The sequence below is a fragment of the Canis lupus genome, chromosome 26 (genome assembly GCF_003254725.2).
Source record: "Canis lupus dingo isolate Sandy chromosome 26, ASM325472v2, whole genome shotgun sequence".
NCBI classification, from domain to species: domain Eukaryota; kingdom Metazoa; phylum Chordata; class Mammalia; order Carnivora; family Canidae; genus Canis; species Canis lupus.
In genome coordinates, this window is record NC_064268.1 from 13,599,697 (window position 1) to 13,617,138 (window position 17,442).

General features: G+C 47.7%; 1 non-coding gene across 1 annotated transcript; it reads right to left on the reverse strand.

The window, feature by feature from the left end:
- Positions 1-3,255: 3,255 nt before the first annotated feature.
- Positions 3,256-3,359, reverse strand: LOC112677055 (U6 spliceosomal RNA). Its single transcript, XR_003146824.3, has one exon. It is a non-coding gene; the product is annotated as a U6 spliceosomal RNA (small nuclear RNA).
- Between the last annotated feature and the right edge of the window lie 14,083 nt (positions 3,360-17,442).

Below are 17,442 nucleotides of genomic sequence, written 5' to 3' on the forward strand. Positions count from 1 at the left end.
AAGTTCCTATCTTAAATGGCCTTACGCCAAATCAAAAATGTATTGGTTTCTTTAACTGAGGAGCAAGAACTGTCTTAGCTTAGCTTCAGGCATGGCTGGATCTAGGCCTTCAATGAAATCTTCAGGAATTTGCCTCTCTTCATCTCTTTGGCTCTGCTTTTCCCTGTATTGGTTTCATTTTTAGATGGGCTCTCTCCACCATTTTGACTTTTTCCTGAAGTCAAATCCAAGCTTTCTTCTGGTTGCCTGTAAAAGTCTCAAGGTTAGGTGTGGTGGGGTCTGATAGGTTCAGCTGCCTGTTACTAAACCAATGACTATACTGCAAGGGGGACAGAATAATCTGATTACCCAGGCCTCAGTCATGTGCTCACCGCCAAAGCATAGTCAAACCACATGCATGGAGTAAGAGTTCGTGGGTCCCCAAAGAACACCAGGGTGCTCCTGCCAGAAGGAGGAATAAAGGGCAGAAAGACCTGATATCCTGTACTCCCATGTCACACTGCCGGTAAGGGGCAGGTGGACGTGCGTGCAGATCTGCCCTCTACCTTCTCCATGCTCTGGACACCACCTCAGGGACCCCCTCATGCCCTAGCCCACCCTGGGACTCTAGCCCTGTCCTGCCACATGAATTCATTCTAGTCAGCAGGTTTCAGAATGTGCACCTTGGGAGCTGGGGGAGGGAGGAAGACATGGGAGGAGCAAGGAGGTTGGGTGACAGGACTCAGAGGCTGTGCCTATAGGACCCTCCTTTGTGAAGCAATTCTTGTGTCTATTTGTACATTCAGCTCCCTCGTACGCTTTCATTTAAAGAAATAGCTCATCATATTTTTAAGGCTTGAGATCACTGGTTTTTCTCCAACCCTTGCCCTCTCACTCATTCCTGAATGAGAAACAAGAGCTCAGAAAGAGGTAGGAACTTAACCAAGACCATGCAGCAGCACAGCGCTCGGTGAATCTCTGGACGCCCATCTCCCACCTTTTCCACCTGTAACCCTGTAGGTGACCCTATAGTTAGAGACCCATGGGCTGAGACCACCGCACGCACCCCTGCCACACAGGCCTGATTTATTAGCCAAGGACGCAGATCGTCACGCTAATGGAGCAGAAAGAGGGAAGTTTCTGCAACTTTTTTTTTTTTTCTAGTCTCTGGGTGTGGGCTGCCACTGGGGACTCACTTTGTAGGTAGGATCCTGCCAGAAGGGAGAACAACAGCCAGATTCCTACTACTCCCTCCTCTCTCTGGGAGCTTACATCACCCTTCCAGAAGAACCTCCAGGAGTGAGCCATGTGCTTCTGTTTAGGATGTTTACAAACAACTAACTGTTCTGCTCTGTGCTCTCCTGTCTGCAGAGCTGGTCTCCGCGCCCCAGCCGAGCCATGTGTTTCAAACACACCTTTCCGTAGCACTGGCCACTGCAAATCCTCACAGCTGACCTTCCTGAGCGCTTAGGCTGTCCTCGGAGCTGTGTGCTAAGTGCCCGACGGGTATCACTTCATTAAATCCTCCCGTCACCCTGTACAGTAGGTACAATCATTGCCCTCATTTTACAGGTGAGGAGAGAGAGGTGCAGACGTATGAATTCATTCCTTTAAGATCCTCAGCCGGCTTCAGACTCAGGCAATCAGAGTCCAGCGCATGAGCTTTTGGTGATATTGCTACACTAGACGCATGGGGAGTGCTTCGGACAAGGAAGATGTAGACTTGTGGTCACGGCCCCTGCACCCAGGCAGACAGACAGACAGGCAGACAGAAAGTTCTCTGCTTCTTTCACTGGGACCCTTCCTTCCACCACCCAGGGGGCTTCCAGCTGAGTCTGAGGAGCTCTGTGTTTCCCTTTTTTACTTCTCTCCCACATTCCCTGCCCGGCGTCCTCAGCAAACACACACAGGGGATCCCAAGGAAAGAACTATTATATTACGAGTGGGCACGGCTCATAAGGTGCCAGCGGAACACGGGTGAGTCAGGTACGGGCAGGCGCGCGCTCTCATTACTTAGACTACCTCGCAGCAGCTTATTGAATTAGCGTGATTCGTAACATCTTCAGCTTGGATCTCCTCCAGGCCAGCCAGCTGGTGCATTCAGTACTACGCAGCTCGCCTTAACTCAATTAACTAAGCCAGGCTGAGCCGGGCTGAGCTGAACTCAACAAGTATTTCTTAAGCACTGAGCCGGCTGCGGGGGTGGGGGGGGGGACAAAAGGAGGGCAAGACTCTGCCAGGCTCGGCCCTCGAGGAGATGCCTTGCGCTCCTCATGGCATAATGCAGCGCCTCTGTTTCTAAGTACCGCCTGCACCATTTCCCCCGCATCTGCACGCCCCCTGTGCTATGATGTGCTTCACAGCCTTCTCTAAGTAAGCTAATTTCCTTCTCTAAACTTATTTTTTTTCATTATTTTGTAAAATATTTTATTTACTTATTCATGAGAGACACACACAGAGAGAGAGAGAGAGAGGCAGAGACACATACAGAGGGAGAAGCAGGCTCCATGCCAGGAGCCCGATGTGGGACTCGATCCTGAGACCCTGGGATCACGCCCTGAGCCAAAGGCAGGTGCTCAACCACTGAGCCACCCAGGGGCCCCAAGTTTAATTATTAAAGTGAAAATGAGGGACGCCTGGGTGGCTGAGCGGTTAAGCATCTGCCTTTGGCTCAGGCTGTGATCCTGGAGACCTGGGATCGAGTCCCACGTTGGGCTCCCTGCATGGAGCCTGCTTCTCCCTCTCTGGGTCTCTCGTAAATGAATAAATAAAATCTTTTAAAAAAATAAAGTGAAAATGACACAATATAAAAGTAACCATTTTGCAGAGAACAATCCGGTGGCGTCTAGTACCTTTGCGGTGTTGTAAGACCACCACCCCTGGCTAGTCTGAACACTTCCGTCCCCCCAAAATAAAACCCCATGCCCGTGAAGAGGTTGGTGTCCATTCTCACCACTGCAGGCCCTGACGACCACTAATCTGCTTTCTATCTCTATGGGTCTGCCCATTCTGAGCATTTCACGTAAACGGAATCATACAGCGTGTGGCCTTCTGTGACTGGCTTCCTTCACTCAGCATATTTTCCCCGCACATCAGTACTTCGTTGCTATTTATAGATGGATAACAGTCTCTTCTATGGATAGACCACATTTCGTTTATCAATTCATCTGTTGATGGGCATTTGAGCTGTTTCTACTTTTTGGCTGTTGTGAATGGTGCTGATAAATAAATGTAGATTGTTATTTATTTTATTGAGATATAAGTGACATAAGATATGAAAATCTGGAAGGCTTCACAAATTTGGGTGTTCTCCTTGGGCAGGGGCCATGCTAATCTTTGTAGCCTTCCGAATTTCATCTGTGTCCTGCCAAAGCGAGGACTCACTGAGCTTAAAAGGAAATTACTGTAAAAGGGACATCTCTATTTCTCTAACAGACCAGCCAAATAGATACATAAGTATTAGGCGTACAAATTACACCTGCATAGCACAGACGATCATCCCGCACACTTCCAGATAGAGCCATAATAAGTGTGACTGGATACTGCATGTGGTCGGGGCCATGAGCTTGACACCTGGCTTTGCCATCTGTGTGATTCCGGGTCAATGTTCCTATCCTCTCCCAGCCTTAGTTTCTTCTTTGGTAAAAAGGTGACACTCACAAGTGCTTCCTCCTGCAGTTGCCAGGAGAATTAAAATCATGGATGGCTACATTGCTCAGCACCCCCAGGTACACAGGAGGTGCTCAATACGTGAAAGCTGGTAGGTAGGAACACGGTTCTAAACACGATGGCAGTAACAGTACCGGTAGCTAACAAAGCAAGTGTTTGCTCCGTGCCAGGAGCCGGGCCTGTGTTACCACACATAGTGCCTACGATGTTCTATGAGATAAATATGATTTACAGCCCACCTCTCCATCTTGTAGGTCAGAAAATAGGCAGAGAGAGATGGTGCCAGTAGTTGAAGGTCACACAACTAAAGACTGGAGATCTGGGAAAGTTAAAGGACAATGTGAGAAGTGACCAGGAGTCCACTGGAATGTCAGGGCTGTCTCTGGGGAGAAGAGATTAACTGTAAAATCAGTGCCTGGGCCCTCCACCTGGCAAATCACAGCAAACCTGGCCTGGGGGTTCCCTCCCCGTTCGATTCCTCCTAGCTGCTGTCTCTTTAGGGAGCAGGTCCTTCTCAGGTCTGCCAAGGCCAGGCTCCCTGAGAGCCTGCTCTAGGACTTCTAGGTGACTCATCTGCCTTGGTTAATGGGCTTTCCTGCCCTCCCTATACCCTGTCATCCCCCAGTGTTCCCCAAACCGCCCCTTTGCTCTGCACTCTCTCCCCTGTTCCACCCTGTGTCTGAGCTCTTGACGCTGGCACGCTGCTTCCTACTAATTATCCACCTCAGGTGCAAAAATTAGCACCTTGCAAGTTCACATGCACCCTTTATACTTTCGTTGTCAGAGATGTGCATGATCTACAGTGGCAATCTGCATGGGGAATCCCGTCCCAAGCGAAGGTGACACTAGCATCGCAGTTGTATCAGTTTCCTGGGGCTGCCGTGACATTTCGACCCAAACTGGTGGCTGAACAAATGTGTCCTCCCACAGATCTGGAGCCCAGCAGCCTGAAGTGAAGGTGTCAGCAGGGCCATTCTCCCTCCTTTTGGTGGAGGACTCTTTCCTGCCTCTTCCAGCTCTGGTGGCAGCAGGTGTTCCTTGACTTGTGGCTGCTTTGCTCTAATCTCTGCCTGTGTTCACACGGCCTCTCACTGTGTGTCCCTGTATGTCCCTTTCGACCAAAGAACACTTTGTCATTGGGCCCACCCTAATCCAGGGTGATCACCTGAATCCTGACCTTACTTATCCCTGCAAAGACCCTATCTCCTAACAAAGTCATATGCTGAGACCCCAAGTAGACATGGATTTAGGGGGGAAACTCTATTCGGACCACTAGCGAGATCTTCACATAGAAGATGTGCCTGATGGGGCATCTGGGTGGCTCAGTCAATTAAGCATCTGCCTTCAGCTCAGGGTCCTGGGATTAAGCCCCATGTGGGGCTCCCTGCTCATCAGGGAGTCTGCTTCTCCTTCTGCCCCTCCCCCTGGCTTGTGCATGCTTTCTCTTTCAAATAAATAAATACAAATCTTAAAAACAAAACAGAAGGGGATCCCTGGGTGGCTCAGCGGTTTAGCGCCTGCCTTGGGCAAGGGCATGATCCTGGAGTCCCGGGGTCCCAAGTTGGGGTCCCTGCATGGAGCCTGCTTCTCCCTCTGCTTGTGTCTTGCCTCTCTCTCTCTCTCTCTCTCTCTCTCTCTCTGTATCTCTCATGAATAAATAAATAAAATCTTTAAAAAATAAAAAAATAAAAGCAAAACAGAAGATGTGCCTGATAGTCTTTGTGACAGGTTTATTGAGCCCAGTGGGTACAAACATGAAAGGGTTGAATTTTCCTCCAAGGACAGTAACCAGCCCTATATTCTTACAAATCCTCCTTTCCTGGCCCTTAGTGGCCTCATGGCAGAGCCTATAGCTTTCTGGCAAATTTCCTGTCTTTATCAGGCCAGTCCAGTTCAGATCAGCTTAAAACATTCCAGGACCTTCCAGCTCAGCTTTACCCCAGGGCCTGAGAGTGTGGTATGGATATGGCCTCACCCTGGCTCCTTCCTAAGGCTTCTTTATGTTTCTGGTTCCCAAAGTGCACCAAAGAGATGATTCCATGGATGACCAGGTTTGGCCAGTGTACGTTAAACCAAGCTACCCAGATGTGTTTACTTTAGACTCAGTGGAGTGTGGATGCAGATCCAAGAGCTGGTGGTCTCCAAGCCTGTTCAGTCCAGGAAATGATTTTTCCACAGAATATGCTTCTACCCTGGTGTTCCCCGGAGCACACTCTGGGAAGTACTAGACTACATAAAATACTGTAAGATACAAAATCTATCCACAACTGTTATGCATTCAGAGCCATAGAAGATGAGTTTTGAGTAAATACACCAGCTCAGGAACAATTTTGCGATTTATTCAGAAAATTGGCTTCTGGATCACTGTGGACAAGACCCAACTTGGCCAGAAGATGCAATCCCTCAGCAGAGCCACACGGACAGCTCAGCTGGCCAAGTTTTATTCTCAGAAAGGATCAGAGACGAAAATGCTCTGATTTCCCTAAAGCCCAGTTTCGGCAGCCAGGAGGGTGGAACTCTCATATCGAAAAGCAAGTGGTTTCAAGAAAAATTTCCATTAGAGTGTAGTTCTCTAATGTATGCAATTATGTTATGCAGATTCAACTATAGGCACTCAGCAGAATAGTAAAAATAACAATAACATAATAATGAGAGAAAAGACGGGATAAATGAACTTAAGCGCCAGGCAGCTTTCACCTGCCATTCTCACGGTGTGGAACTGGGCCCCGTTCAGTAAGCCTCGGCTCCTGAGCGCCTCTCTGCCCCCAGCAGGAGTCCGGTGCTTAAATATCTACTGTTTTCATGCAACATGGCCTCGAAAAGCTGGCCAACTTCTTCATCTGGTGCTCAACTGAACAATCAGACAACCTTCCCCTACGTCGCCCGCAACCTGGCTGCGCTGGACTGATGGAGAAAACACACCAGCCTCCAATTTAATGCCTCTCCAAGGGTCTTCACAGGTCATTTCTGACCTTAGGCATGTGTGTTCCTCCCAGGAGCTGCACTGACTATAGAGCTGCCCCTGCCACATCAGAGATGACTCCCCCAGAGTCTTAGAACTGCAGAGAATCTGGTTTTGCCCATACTGTCAAGGCAAATATTTTCTGAAAGCCAGGACTAACCAGACAACTGCGTTCACTAGGGCCCACCAAAGAAAGTCCATTAACCCATGCTACACCCCGCTTTCCATTCCATTGACACCCACTCCCCTGCAAAAATAAACAAAAAAACCCTGAACCCTAAAGAAAACATTTATTTATTTATTCATTCATTCATTCATTCATTTCTTTATGATTTTACTTATTTATTCATGAGGGACACACAGAGAGAGGCAGAGACATAGGCAGAGGGAGAAGCAAGTTCCCCACAGGGAGCCCAATGTGGGACTTGATTCCAGGACCCCAGGATCACGACCTGAGCTGAAGGCAGACACTCAACTACTGAGCCCCCCAGGTGCCCCAAAAACATTTTTTAAAAGGTTTTATTTACTTATTTGAGAAAGAAAGAGGGAAAGAAGGAGAACACACAAGTGGGGGAAAGAAGAGGGGCAGAAGGAGAGGGAGAAGCAGACTCCTCCCTGAGCAGCGAGCCTGACTCGGAACTCGATCCCAGGACCCTGGGATCATGATGTGACCTGAAGGCAGACTCTTAACTGACTGAGCCGCCCAGATGCCCCAGACAACATTTTCATTTTTAAAATCTGATTGAGCTGCCTGAATGAGGTAGCTCTATAATCCTCAGTAGATAGTAAGGATCACTTTATCCCCTTAGCCAACAGCCCACCAAAGTTTGGGGCTTGGGGTTCAGAGATTCAGAAGGCTCAGCAGCCTGGGAACACAGAGCCAGTTCCTGCTCTCTCAGCTTTGCCCTCCCTGCATACAAACCCCACTGCCCAGAGAATGATGTCCAAACTCAGGGATCTCTGCCTGCTGGACCAGGACAAGCTGAGCCCCCCAAGGCAGGGTCTGGCTCTCATTCATCCGCAGGTCTGCCTAGCACTGAGCACAGATGGTGGCACATAAGCCAAATGGAGCTTAATGAATGAATGGCAACTGGGTGAAAGAGTAACCCGTATAAAACACAGGTACCCTATGTGCAAGTCTCAGCACAGGCTTGCATCAAAATTAGAAAAAAAAAAAAAAAACTGGAGAGCAATTTAAATATTTGCCAAATTTCTCAAGGTCCCCAAAATTCCTCCGAATTTTCCTAACTTTTCTCATTCCCTTCCCATGACCCTTTCTGTATAAATACAGCTCTACTCTTTCCTAAAAGCACAAGGTAGCTGGTTAAAGGCACCAGCTCTGAGGTTCATCTTGCTGGGTTCAAATTTCTGTCACCTTCTAACTGGAACAGGTACATGGCATGTGGTAAGTGATTAATTAATGAAACTTCTTATTTAAATCCTATTGGCTTCTCTAATTTATTGGTTTGTTTTAATTTAGCCCCCTTTTCCCTTAATGCAAGAAAAAATGTCTATTCATTTTCTGGGGCTGCCAAAACAAATTGTCACAAACTTGGTGGCTTACAACAGCAGGGATTTATTCTCTCACATCTCTGGAGGCCAGATGTCCAAAGTCAAGGTGTTGGTAGGGCTGTGCTCTCTCCAAAGCTCTAGAAGAGACTTTGTCTTTTGCCTCTTCCAGCTCCTACTGGCTGTTTGTATCCTCAGATTTGTGGGTACATCATTCCAACCACTATCTCTGTCTTCACGTGGCCTTCCCTTCATGGGAGCTTTTGTCATTGGATTTAGGGACCACCCAGAAAATCCAGGATGATCTCATTTCAAGATATTGAACTTAATTACATCTGCAAAGACACTTTTTCTAAATAATGGCATATTCACAGATTCCAAGGGGGCAGGATGTGAACATATCTTTTTTGGATGGGCACCATTCAACCCACTATGAAATGACACTGGGTCCTTCCTCTTGTGGGTGGTGGGAGGGGAGAGGGTTGGATGCTCCTGTAATTTAATTTTTTTTTTTTATCCTTGTCATGACGAATAAGTCAAGTCGGCAGCCAGCATCAAGTACTTGGGAACCTGGGAGGAAAGAGAAGCAGGTGGTGGAAAGTCACTTCTGACTCCTCTTTTTCACTGATGCTCATCAAGTCTTTCAATGATGCAAGTTTGCAGCATTGAATATCTAACTGCAAGAGCCACTGCACCCTGGGGGTGGGAGGGATGGAGTACATGAAGCAGTGAGTTTCAGCTACCAGCTGTGACCCTCAGACAGACACGTCCTGGGACAAAGCACTTTCACTTTCCCATAGAGGGTGGTCAGCTGCATGCATCCCTGGCTGGGGGTGGTTCAGGTTAGTTATTTATTGATATCCTGTTAAGATTCCAGCTTTGGCTGCACTGAAGGGATCCAGGAGGCAGTGACTTCACTAGACTCAAATTGCAATCAGCCAGCCTCTTGGCTCATGTGTTTATCTACCCAGAACTATTTTTGGTGTGTGTTCATAGACAGCACACACCAAAGTATTTGGTATTTGAGATGCAAGCGTGAAGGATGATTAAAGTTAGCTGCTAATGAGCATGCCTAGAATAGATATACTGTGTGTGTGTGCGCGCACGCGTGCGTGCACGCACTCCATGTGTGTGCTCTGTTGAGTGTCTGCAAAGCAGATGTCTACAAATCTGCCCTCAGGTGACCTCACCAAAGTCCTGGATCAGCTAAGCTATCCATGGATGGCAAATGGAAATGCATAAACACTGGCCTGTCTCAAAATACTGCCTTATTAAACATCCCAGATCCCCTGTCGATGTTCTACTTATCATCCAAAGCCTAACTCATCCCGCCTTATCAAGGAGCCTTGTTTGATCATCCTCTGAACTCCTAGAGCAGAGACAACAAATAGGCTTCATCTCTAGTACCAACTTGAACCAAACTGGCAAGGATTACTTGGAGCACCATGTTGAGGAGGATACTAAGAACTGATCTGAGCTGGGATAAATGAGGCTGTGTTAGTTTCCGGGCTGCTGTAGCAAAGTACCCCCATCTGGGTGGCTTGAAACAACAGAAACTTATCCTCTCATAGTCTGGAAGCTAGACGCCTGAAATTCAGTTGTAGGCAGGACATGCTTCTTCCAGAACCTCTAGGAGAGGACCTTTACTTGCCTCTTCTAGCTTCTGGTGGCCCCCAGCATTCCCTGGCTTGTGGCTGCTCACTCCAGTCTCTTCTCCATCTCTGGGTGGCTGTCTTTCCTCTGTGTCTGTGTCTCTGCATAGCATTCTCCTCTGCGTGTGTGTGTGTGTGTGTGTGTGTGTGTGTGTGTGTGTGTGTCCAAAACTCCCTCTGCTTATAAGGTCATCAGTCATGGGATTAGGGCCTGCCACAATGACTTCATCTTAACTCGATTACATCTACAAAGACCACATTGATGGTGCCTGGGATTAGGGTTTCAGTGTATTGTGTGGGGGGATACAATTCAATCCATAATGGATATCATGAACAATTAGGAATGTTTTTTATGAGTGAAGGAAAGGACCACGAATTTCCCAAATGTGCCCTAAGCACTTTTGGTATCCATTTAGTTGGAAATAAGCATAGGCTGCTACGACTAGCGTTAACTCTCTATCTATCTATCTATCTATCTATCTATCTATCTATCCATCCATCCAACCATCTATCTAATCTTTCTACCAACCTGTCCTTTATCATCTATCTATGATCTATCATCTATATCTACCTATTTGCCTTCTTAGAGAGATCAAAATTTCGTGGAGAGCACAGACTATAGCTATCTTAGACCATTCAGGCTGTTATAACAAAGCATCACAGATTAGGTAGCTTATAAACAACAGAAATTTGTTTCTCACAGTGCTAGAGGAAAGAAGTCCAAGATCAAAGTATCAGCATGGTTGGATGAGGGCCCTCTCCTGGTTTACATATGGCAACTTCTCTCTGTGTCGTTATGTGGTGGAAAGGACAAGGCTGCTCTCTGGGGCTTCTTTTATAAGAGCACTAATCTCATTTATGGGGACTCCACCTTAGTGACCTCATCACCTCTCAAAGACCCCATGTCCTAAAACCACCACCTTGGGCATCAGGTTTTCAACATATCAATTCTAGCAGGATACAAACATTCAGACCACCACACTAGCTGAAAGCCTTTATATTTTTCCCACCCAGGATCTAGATGGAGGAGACAATAAATACTTGTTCAGTAATTAACCTTCATTGTTTGGGCTCTGAAATTAGGTCAGAAGAAAGTTCTCTCTGAAGTACCATCCCCTAAGGGCTGCTGAGGGTAATGCTGGATGTCTACTGAAGAGCTAGGGGCCTGGGCTTGCTGGTTTACCCTCCATCTTCCCAGCCCCTCCCCATGTTCGAGACGTCTCATCTACCAAATCCTACACGTGTACCAGGGTATCCCCCTCTAATAGGACAGCCCTGTAATTGTTCAGCGAGATGATAGCGCCAGGCTCATCCATCAAACCCTCCTCTAATAGTTTGGTTTTCCTAATGGAATGCAGTGTCCTAAAGAAGAAGAGAAGCACCATAATGTGAGGTTTTATGTAGGCTGGTTTCTAGCTGTGAGCTATGGAGCTGAAATGATAGTTAAATCGATGGAGAGGCACTAAGCTATCGCCTCTGAATCTGGGCATCCGTAAAACCCGATTATTGACAGCCCTGAGTGGATGTGTTGCAGGCCGGCTCTTCTAGCCCTGATTGGGGCTCCCTCTCTTTCTCTGTGGACAGAAGCAGCCCGAGAGAAATGGAAATATAATGGCCAGCTGATTGTTTTCACAGTCTGCACGACAGACCGCCCCCCTAACAAGACTCTAGGTCAAGTGCTCTTCTCTACTCCGTGGATCTAGTGGGGAGAAATTAGCTCTCAGTGGTATTCCCAATTACGGAGAAAAGCCCTGGTCTGGCTGTAATGTGTCTGGCAGCGGACCAAGAGGCAAGAAGCCTGTCTTCTCCCCCAGCCTCGTGGCGTGACCTTGGGAGGTGACTTTGCCTCTCAGCTTCTATGCCGCCTCATCTGTAGTGACCCACCTTTCATTACTTCATAGTTATACTCTAGGATAAATGAGACAAGGCTCTACACCATTTAGTCTTCCAGAAATACTGGAACCAGGTAAAGGCAAAGGAGAGCCTTTTCTTTTCTTTTTGCTACACGTGTTACTAACTTGTGGGAATTTTTTCTTAATAATAGCAAAAATGAATGGATTTATACAATTTTGTTTTGTTTTGTTTTCCTGGGGAGCCCTGAAGCATTTCAGGGGGTGTTGTATTATCGCTCACTTCTTTTGTGGCATGTGCCCATTTCTTAATCAGCAAACTGAGCGAAGGCTTGAAGTGAGCCACGTTGATGGGCTGGAACTAATTCCTCCTCCTAATCTAGTGTGGTGTTTTACCGCCACTGCACGGGTCCCCCGGGGACACTCAGGAGATATTGGCTCTGACACAATTATTAAGCCCCATCTCTGCGTGCTCCCGCCCTCCCTCCATGCCAGCCAGCTCTGCTGACTTTCTTTTACATCTTTACAAGCACCAAGTGCTTTCCAACTTCAAACTATGCACACCTGTTCTCCCGTGTGTGGGAAGCTCTTCCTGCACATGTTTCCTCTGGCCAATCCCTACCCATCCCCCAGGCTGCAGCTGCAATGTCACCTTGGCAGTGAAGTCTTCCATGGTCCCCAGGCTTTGTCAAGTACCCCCATTCTGTGCTCTCATAGGCACTGTGTTTTTCCTTTACAGAGCTGATCACACCTGTAACTAAATGTTAGTTTAGTATCTGCCTTCCCCACTGATGGCAAGTTCCATGCGGACAAAGACCTATTTGTCTTGTTCATTACTGTGACTCCAGCACCAAGAAGGCACCCAGTAAAAATCTGGAGAATGAGTGGATGGATGGATGAGTCATAATGATGGATGAATGGACTGATAGGTCCATTCTGGATGGATGAAGGATAGATGGGTAAATGGATGTATGGTGTATGGATGTATAGATAAGGGATGGATGGATCCATGGATGGATGAATGGAGGGATAGATGGATGATAGATAGTTGGACAGACAGGATGAATGAGTAGATGATGTATGTATGTATGTATGCATGTAGTATATCTGTACATGAGAGTGATCCACAATACCAGTATTTATCACTGAGAGAAAGTTCTCAGTTCCAAATGTTCAGAAAAGTTCATGGGTGCAGACCTAGTGTACCTGTCAACAGGGCCATGTCTCTTGAGACTCTGGGGAGACCCTTCCTTGCCTCATCTGAGTCTGATGGTGGCCATCAACCCTTGGTGTCCTTGGCTCGCAGTTGCATCGCTCCGATCCCTGCGTCCACTCCCCCATGGTATTCTCCCTCTGTGCTTCGGTCTTCACATCACTCTCCCCCTTGTTACCAGGACATGAGTTTTATTGGATTAAGGGCCCACCTCCTCCAATATGACCTCATTTCAATTATACCTGCAACACTCTTGTTTCCAAACAAGGTCACATTCTGAAGTCCTGTGGGTTGAGACTTCAACATATCTTTTTGGGGGGTTCAACTCAACCTGTAGCAATCCATTAAACAGCATCACCTCACCCAGATGTGTATCCTAGAGACAGTCCTGCATAGGATGATAAAGAGACGCACGTGAGGACATCAGTGGAGACGCGGTTCGTCCCAGCAAGAAGCCAGAGGTGACCTGCCCGTCCACGGACAAACCAGATGTGATACATGCAGGTGATGGACAAACGCACAGCAGGCGGAAATCATCCGATGGATTTGCATATATCACCGTGGATAGAGCTTTAAAACAGTGTGTGAAATGAAAAAGAGTAGAAACTAGACTAAGATTTATGACACAATAGCACTGACATAAATCTGAAATATTTACCCAAAGAACAACATTATGTATGTTTCATAAGCATCGGAAAGTGGGTTGGAAGGATTTATTTTGAAGACGCTGGAGTTGCTGCCTGTGGGAGGCAGTGGGAAGTGGTAACAGTAGATGAAGGCACTAACTAATACGGGAAGGCACAAGGGGCCCTTGAACAGAAGCTGAACGTGTGGCATAAACTGGCAGCACGTCCCATGAATGTGTGCATCGAGTCCAAACTATAGAAAGAAGGGAGAAATCCTATAAGGGATTCCTTAGTGACGCTTGTGCCGAGGGCTCGGAGGGCTGCGGTCCAGCCACCGTGCACAGCAGGGACACTTAATCTGCTATGGAACACCAGCAAAGACTTTGTGGAGAAAACAGCACTTGCACTAAGTCAGGGACCTGGAGTTGTGCTGGGCAAAAGGAGGACAGAAAGTTCCAGAAGGAAGGACTGCGTGTGTACGAGTCCCAAGGAAAGCCCAGCGGGCCTGTCTGTGTCAGCCTGGGGTCAGCAGCACAGTCCCCATGCTGTCACTCTGCTTCAGACAACACCTGTTCCCCGCCCAAGTGCAGTCCCAGCGTTGACAGATCCTCCCTTTCTCTGAGAGAAGTCATTAATCTGAAACCTTTTCGTTTTACCTGCTATGATCTAATTTATCTAGGAGGAGGTACCGAGTCACGCCCACCAGGATGGCTTTGATAAAATGCATGAAACAGAAAGTAACCGGGGCTGGCTAGGCTGTGGAGGAACAGGAAACATTGTGTGTTGCTGGGGCAAATAGAAAATGCCTCAGCCACTGTTAGGAAAGTCGGAAGGTTCCTCGAAAAGTTAAACTGGAATCTCCATATGACTCAGCAATCCCACCCCTAGGGATGTGCCCCAGAGAGCCGAGAGCAGGTGCTCAAAAAAAAAGCACCGCCACACGCACGTGCATTGCAGTGCTATTCACAAGCAGCCGGAAGGTGGAAAAACAAACCCAAATGTCCACTGACTGATGAATGGATAAGCCAAATGCAGTCTAGCCACACATGGGAATATTATTCAGCCATAGCAAGGAATGACCTACTGACACCTGCTACAGTATGGATGAGCCTCAAAAACATTATGCTAAGTGAAAGAAGCCAGACACGAACTGGGTCACATACTATGATTTCGTTTATAAGACATGTCCTCAGTAGGCAAATCCTGAGATAGAAAGCAGATTAGCAGTTACCAGGGGCTGGGGGTAGGGGGACGGGGGAGGGAACAGGGATGAGTGAATAATGGGTCTGGAGCTTCCTTTTGGGGGTGATGAGAATGTTCTGGAACTAGACAGAGGTGGCAGTTGCACAAGATTGTGAGTGCACTGTCACCGAACAATGTTCACTTTAAAATGGTTAGGTTTACATTATATGAATTTCACTTCAGTTAAAAAAAAACAAACTGAGAAAATTAAATATTTAAGAGATTTTTAAAAAGTGGGCCGAAAGAAGCCCACAGGCTGACTCTGAGGCCTGGGGATGCCCTCATCTAAGTCTGGTGTGGGGCTTACGGTTAGCATGAGCCCCCACGGGCAATCTGGCACAGAGGTGCGGGTTAGGATCCCTGCTTTACTGGAAGGAAACTGCGTCTCCAAGAGGTAGGATGATTGGATCAGGGTCAAGTGCAGCCACTGGTGCTGGCAGCCAGAGTGTGATGTCTAAGCAAATTGATCCCATGCACCCTGCGGTTGGGGCCAAGGGCTGTGAAAAGCCAAGAAGGGTGACAGCTATGAAGCAGGTGGTGGAAGGAGGCCTTGTCTGAGCTGGAAGGCCAGACAGGAACCATGCATCAAGATTCCTTGGGAACTGTCACCTCCTCTCTCATGGCCCCCGAGTCCTTGCTGTGAATTTAAGACAATTCAGTAAAGCCATGTGGAGCATTTTCTATGCACGGGGCTTGTGCTATGTGTGAAAATAATAAAGACGACAAGCGTGAAGGCAAAGTATGTTCTATCCAGGACCTTCTCTGGAGCTCACAGTAAGGCGGAAGCAGAGCTTGCATATCCTGCAGGCATTTCACTTGCACCAATTCAACAATATGTAGTTGGCCAAAAAGAAAGGGAAGAAATGTTCATTGAAAGCATGTGGACAATGCCACCTGTCATATCCCTATGTGACTTGCTGCCCAGGAAGCACAGAAGTGGGATGTAGGGATCTGTGATCTGGCCCGCTCCAAGCCTGGGGGCCTCTCCTAGCATGAGTAGCTCTCTGTACCATGCGTCACTCCAGAGTGGGGTTTCTCAGCCTCGGCACTGTTGACAGTCTGGGCTGGATTGTCACTCATCATGGGGGGCTGCCCCGTGCAGTGAAGGATGGTAGAGGCATTTACAGGGTGTTTAGAGGCATCCTCTGCACGCTACATGATAGTAACCCCCCTGCCTCGTGGTGACAACCAAATACATCTCCAGGCATGGCCAGATGTTCCCTAGGGGCAAAATCACCCCGGTTGACAACCATTGCTCTAGAGTGTAACATGCATATGTTTTATATAATAGGTTTTCAAGGCCCAAGAGCCTTGGTTGAACACCTCACCTGGTGTTCAACAGCAAGAGCCGAGATCGGTGCAGTGAGGGGAAGAAGTGTCTGTGCTGTGCCAATCTTCGGAGATGGCAAATACCATTCCTTCAGGGGAAGGAAGTACAAGAGATTTTCATGCACAGTTTTCCCTTGACTGTAGCATCAAGTACCCATACACACTGGGACTCAAAGGTGGTATTACCACCCCATTGTATAGGTGAGGAAACAGAGGATCACAGGGAGTCTGTTACTTGCTCAAGGTCTCAGAGCTAAGAAGTGATAGAGATTTGAGTCCAATCTGTGTTACTTTAAAATCCGCCCCCTTTTCCATCTCACTATTTTGCTTCCCTATCAGCAAAAGGGGCCCGGATTAAATCAGTGTGCCAGGATACAGACTCTTCACAGACTCTCACTAATGGAGGTAACACTGAGCAGTCATCTGCCTGCCTCCTGGTTCCAGATTAGACACAGGTAAATTCAGATTCAAAAAGATATTTATTGACCTGTCAATTACTTGGCACTTGTCTGATTGCAAGAGACAGAATCCTAACTCAGACAAGCTTAAACCAAAAAGGGAATGTGCCAGCTCATATAACTGGGAATTTCAAGGGGCGATGGCTTCAGGCATGGTCGGATCAAGGAGCTCAAATAGGACAATCACTCCATATTTGTTTTCCTCTTCGATAGCTTCATTCTTCCCACCTGTATACTAAGAGAGCCATTAACAACACCATGTCTAAAACTTGAGCACTTAGGGCAGCCCCAGTAGCGCAGTGGTTTAGCGCCGCCTGCAACCTGGAGTGTGATCCTGGAGACCTGGGATCGAGTCCCACATCGGGCTCCCTGCATGGAGCCTGCTTCTCCCTCCTCCTGTGTCTCTGCCTCTCTCTCTCTCTCTCTCTCTCTATCTATCATAAATAAATAAATAAATCTTTAAAAAATAAAAATAAAAAAAAATAAAACTTGAGCACTTAGAAACCCAGCAGAAAAACTTTCTCCATTCCAATAGTTTCATCAACATTCCTAAACTTGACTCTGGCTGTCCCAGCATGCTTGGGTCCCTTGCACATCCAGGAACTAATCGCTATGGCCAGAGGTGTGTGGAACTCTCTGAGACGGCCTGAGCTACCTGTGCATCTGTAGGGTTTGAGGGTAAGGCGATCCCTGAATCTTATGAAGGAGATCAGGCAAGAGGGAGACTGGGATGGGAACAGACCCGCCAGGTGAAGCAGAATGGCACTACACCCTCATGGCGCACCAAGAACTGGGCGTGGCGTGTGCAGTACACAAGGCCCTTTAATCCTCCCGACCTGATAGCATTATTGCTGGGGCTCAGGGAGGCTCGGCGTCATGGGCAGCACCTCCATTCCAGGTGCAGGAACAGCCCTCTGTGCCCAGAGCCACCCTGCCCTTAGGAGCTAAGGACT